Genomic DNA, 6,236 nt, shown 5'->3' on the forward strand with positions numbered 1-6,236 from the left:
TAATCGACTATTGTAAGTGATAATCGATTATTTAAGTCCGTTATAGGATTTTCAAAAAGTGATAATCGATTATTTGGAGAAATAATCGATTATTCCTGAAAGACTTATGATAATCGATTATTGCTTCACATAATCGATTATTTCAGTAAAAATTACAAGTTTTGCAAATTATGAAGACTTTCTTACTACATTCATATTCTACAAATTGCTTTTAATTATTTCTAATATCTTCTTCAAGTAAAACTTCATGCAGCATCATCAAAACAATTTACTTCAAGATTTACCAATGCTCCTCATTGGTAACATTAACATCATCTTTGATTGCATATTTAACCCTCCAAGGAATGCAAGAACTATAGTTGTCTTGTCAAACCCATGGACTACTGTCTTCCTCAATAGGCTTTTAAACCTATCACATGCTTGCCCGAGAGTTTCTTCCATGCCCTGTTTGAATGATGAGATCTCCAGCCTTCCCTGAGTAACTTTGGACTGTGGATAATATTTCTTGAGAAACTTTGTTGCCACAGCCTCCCATGTAGTAAATGTTCCTTCAGGAAAGGAATTATTTCTTGAAAAACTGAACTGAAGTTGTTGGAGTGAGAGTTAGTCAAATTATTGAGTTTTAAGCCTAAAGGGGGGGGGGGTCATATGTGAGTTTGAGAATTTGGGGCTGATATGGGAAAACTATTATTGAGGTGTTGTCATTAGGTAAATTAAGACTTGTTGGAGGTATAATGTGATTGAAATCTGATTTGTAATGAAAAGGTAATGTATAGTTGAAGTTTATAGTGTTTTTAGTGTAAAATGGGGTTTTAAGTAGTGAGATTTTGAAGTAAGGGGTTTAATATGTTTTAGAAAGTTTAGAACAGGTTATTAGACTAATTAGGACTTGGATACAGGTTCAAACCAGTGAAAATTTTTCATGAAGGTGAGAATTGCATCTTAGGTTCGTTTTCAGTCCATTTTGAGGGTTTTGAGTTGGTTTAATACATCTAATTCCTATCCAAATAACCAATGCAATACTCAATTTCATCTATAAACATGTTTTCATATCAATATTAGTGTTACAAATTCTAAATTGATCATTTGGATATGTATGCACCAAAGCCAGAAAAATCAGGTTGTTGTAAAAAAAACTTATTAGAATAATCGATTATCTCACTTGATAATTGATTATTCCAGTAAGAGGGTCATATTTTCTTTAAAACTCTCGAGAATAATCGATTATCACATATGATAATCGATTATTGTCGTACTTGATACCACTGCACTAGTTTTGGATAGTTTTTAGGGATTTGGATATCCATTTTGGACATTCTTTAGGTCGTTTGAGGAGTTTTAGACCCTTCCGGAGCTGATGATGAGAGTTTTAAAGTTGTTTTCCTTGCTTAAGTGTGATTATCAAGTTGCTACAAAAGAAAAATTGTATTATTATATAACTTGTAATGAGTTGTAATGGTGTTTCTAGTTGTTTAATGTATGATTAGTATTTTCATGTATTAATATGCAATGTAAAAGTGAAGAGATGTATGTACACGGGTTCAAAGTGTTTTAAAGTTGTGAAAGTGAGTTCCGAGGTGGAATTCTTGGTGTAGTTTCAAGTATCTTTAGTCTGATTATAGGGAGCTCAGTCTTGGGGGTTATCTTGACACTTTAATGGTAATTCATTCTCACATAGAGATGATTGACAAATGTGGTGAGAGTAGTAGGAGGTTTTAGTCTTAGGTGCTTCTAGTATGATCCAAGGCGTGGAACAAACTAACCATGTGAGTCTAGTAGGTTGAAACCCATTGGCAATGATTTTACAAAGCAATAGAAGCCACCACAAGTGCATAACCCGCCATAGCTCATCATTCATTTTAAGTCCGTAGAATCCAATCATAATAAATGTCATACATAAAGTGTTTGCTGACTATGTAGTGATATGTTTGTTGTATGTAACATGTTTAAATGAGTTTATAAGTATATATATATATATATATATATATATATATATATATATATATATATATATATATATATATATATACACATATGTATACATATGTATACACATATACATATGTATCATTCTTTAATTGTAAACATCTTATTATTGTTTTTTTTTTTGTGTTTTCTTTTTTGCGATGATCACCTTAAATGATGAGTTTAGGAATGACTTTTTTTTTTTCAGTTTTTGAGAGGTTGAGAATAAAACAATAAAATAGATAAAGTTTTATTCTCCAAGAATAAGATCTTCTTCATTGATAATATGTAGTTTCTGATAAGTTAATATCTATATAATGTTTTATTTTAGTAGTTTTATTCTATTAAAATGAGATGTTACGTAAAAATGTAACACAAAATAGAATTAAATTAATTTTAAATTTAAAAAAAAAAAACTCATATTTCCTAATATACTTGTTTGTATTTTTAGTAATTAAATTTCAAATATACATCTCCTCTATGAATATAAAATATGTTAAAAGCACGGAAATAAAATCAACAATAATTGTGACACTTAAATTATATTTTATTAAATAATGAGATTTGTGATATGAATTGGAAAAGATAACGTCCATTTCAAATTGTTTTGTTATTATTGCCACTTTTCAAAGTCAATTCATTTGGTACCCAAATGATAAAAAAGACGTTGAAAAAAAAAAGTGAAGATTATAATTATGTAAAATATTAGATTTATTAAAAAAATATACAGATTTATGGAGATGCAATGACAAAAAAATAAAAATTTATGAATTTGACTACATTTAATATATTTAAAAAATGTATTTAATGTAGAGGATAAAAAGATAATAATGACACTTAATTATTTTATGGAGATATAAAATTATCACGTCATAAAATAAGAACAGATTTAGTTTTCTAAAACAATGTCAAATATTAAAAGTTAAAAAATAAACAGAAGAAAAAAATTAATATAATATCTAAAAAATATATTTCAATTGTAAATTTGATAAACTTAAAAAAAAAAGATTCCTACTTATTGAATTTGACTGTATTTTGTAATGATAAGAAATATAAAAAGAAGTTTATCTAGTATGAGATTATTATATCATACGCAATTATATATCACATTTTTCACTATGGAAAATGATACTTTGACAAACGAGATTTGACAAATTTTTGACACCCACTACGTGTCAGCGTGTCATTGGTTAGCCTTTAATAAAAAAAAAATTCAAAAATGACGTGGACGGGCAGGGGCAGAAATTGGTTTAACATCTAGTTTCCCAAATTGAAATTCATTTGAAGGATTTTGAGAAGGAAACCTAGAGAGAGAGAGAACGAAACCCTCACGAAACCCTCCCAGCCCCGTCAGTCGTCCCCCTTGCCACCGTCCACCGGAGGTCCACCCACAGCGGCGCCGGCGATCATCTTCTCCGCTCTTCCCACCGACCACCTTGGCGGCTCTTCACGCCGGTCATTCTTCCCGCAACGTACCCTCACGAAACCCTCCCAGCTGTGAGTCGTTCCCCTTGCCACCGTCCACCGGAGGTCCACCCACAGCTGCGCCGACGATCATCTTCTCCGGTCTTCCCACTCTTCACGCCGGTCATTCTTCCCGCAACGGCCACCGGTCACCGTGACGGGCCGAAAACGCCGACTACTCGAGTCTCTTTCCACTTCTCGCTGTTGCCACCGTCGTCGTCGTTCGCCGTTGTTTGCACCCTCTTCGTGCTGTCTCCAGCCTTGACGTGGATTATTTTCTGATTTAGCGAGCTAGGTATATTTTGGATTTTTTGTTATGTACTTAATGGAAAATTGTAATGCCATGCTCTGTTGACTGTGTTTATGATGCGATATGAATTTGTTGATGGTTCATTAAGTTCAAAGGATGTCCAAAGTTGATTTTCATAAATATTGTACTGTATTATATGAATTGATGTTGTTGGTCTGTTTTGAGCTTGTTGCTCTTTTTTTTTAAGTTGATCAATAGAGGCATTCTTGTTTCTCTGGTTACGGTTTCTATATCCAAAGTTGATCCCAGTTCCATCAATGGGTATTAGAGCTCTGATGTAGGAGCCATGTGGATATTGCACAAGGCTAAAAGAGAGAACATGATGGAGGGATGAGTTGAAAAATTTGAAAAAATTGTGGAAGAGAACCAACAAACCATATCAGCAAGATTTTAAAAGCAAGAATCACGTCTATTCAGGTTTAAATTAATGTTGGGAAAGTCGTTGTGGTTGTGGATAGTATTGTTATTATATACCTTTCTGGCCCATTTCTTGGAAGAATATATAATTACTAACTAACAAATAAACCTTAAGAAAAACTACTCTATAGTTTTGTTTTTATCTGGCTCATACTTCTTAAGAATCTAATCTCATGGTACTTTGGACTTAATTATACACAATCAATTCTTAGAACGTTGGCTTGAGTTCATAATGAAATAATTGATTCCATAAAAACCCAAAAAATGTAAAGGTTGATTATATGAAAAGGATTTTTGCAGTGCTTTATCGTAAATTGTAAGTTGAAGTCAATTTTTAGCATTTGTCATGACTTTACCATAATATGTTTCTTTAAGAAGTTGAGTTGTCTAATTTCAGTATTGAGTGGTTTAATTATTAGCTTTGCTTGAAGGAATCTACCATGTCCTGTCCAATTCATATTTGTAAGTCAATGACATTTTGCCCATATGAAATTGTATCAAACCATTATCTATGTTCAATTTCATTGTACGAACTAGGAAGAAAAAATTTGACACTTGAATAATATTCTTGTCCACTGAAAGCTTGTTAAGAGTTAATGTGGCTGTCTTGTCACTGCATAACACATCCATTCCAGCTATCTCTTCCATGGCAGTCATTCTCTTTGTTATGCCATCCTACAAAGGATACACCCATGATAGTTATTAGCTCAACACCCATGATGCATGTAACATATATGAAATTGATTGATATGTTAAGGTTTGTGATGACTTATTGTGTCAATGTTGTTTTATTTACCCTTTCCAGGTATGGTTTTGTCATCATTTTGTGACATCCAACTCAAAGTACAGTACAAGGATATCAAAGTTCCCAAGGATGTTAAATTGGATTGATGTGAATATCGGTGACAAGTTCATAAAGAATGCTTTCAATAAGGGATCAGTGAGTAGTTTGTCATTTAAGCAATGTGTTGAGTAAATGTTTATTATATTTTGTTATTGATAAAAAGGAAATTGTTAACTTAATCAGGTTGTTGTTGATGTTGGGATTTCGAAAGAAGAGCTTTCTTTTGCTATAGTGAAAGAAGCTGTTGACAAATATCAAGTGCCATTGAACCAGCAAAATAGAGTAGATAAGGTCAAATTAGCTCGCTTTATAGAAGAAGAAATGCGGGTTATTGGCAGCATGAAAACTAGTATTGCTCATTTCAAGAGTATTTTGAAGGAAGAAAAAAATGATGACAATGTTGAAGACTTTGATGATAAGCCGTTTAGTGCAAGTGAAGTAAAAAGTGATGATATTGGTCAAGACTTTGATGATAATCGGTTTAGTGCAAGTAAAGATCCATTACAAAGCACACCGGTTCAACATCACGAACAAACCTCGAGGTGTGAAGGTCAGCATGAACTCAACCAAACCACAATGTATGATCGAATGAAAGCTGCACCTCGAAGAAGGATTAAGAGTATGGCCAAGAGAACTCCATTCACAGCAGACGGTAGAAGAAAGAAATGAGTACTTGAATATGAAGAAAGAAATGAGTACTTGAATATGTAGTAGTTATATTTTTATGTTGAAAACCTTAAAAAGATGTTACAAAAGTACATGGCCTGGATAATAGAACTACTGATGTTGATGTACAAACATTTCCATCGTTGCACTTTTTCGAAGTTATTTGGATTGTATTAAAGTGTTTTAGTTACTTTGATTTGTGATTGTGATGTTTTTGTGCATAAAGTTAGGCAAGTTTGTGAATTTAGATGGGCAATCATCTTCAACTATTGTGTTAGGCAGGTTTGTATAAATTCATGTTCCAGAAACGAAAGTTGTAGCAAGGACGATATAAATGGGTAGTTTAAGATAACTTTATGGACGAAGAGGGCATCTTTCAATGAACATCGACGCTTTGAACTCCAGACTTTATCATCCATCAAATATATTGAATAAATTTCATTAAATAAGTTTTGATATGACACTTACATTGCAGTCCATCCCTAAAAAAACCTTTATGTTTGAAGTCATGGTGTAGAGAATGAAGTGGTAGTGAAGGCAGTATAAGTGGATAGTTTAGACTAACTTTCG

Source organism: Vigna radiata, unplaced genomic scaffold, assembly GCF_000741045.1.
Source record: "Vigna radiata var. radiata cultivar VC1973A unplaced genomic scaffold, Vradiata_ver6 scaffold_471, whole genome shotgun sequence".
NCBI classification, from domain to species: Eukaryota; Viridiplantae; Streptophyta; class Magnoliopsida; order Fabales; family Fabaceae; genus Vigna; species Vigna radiata.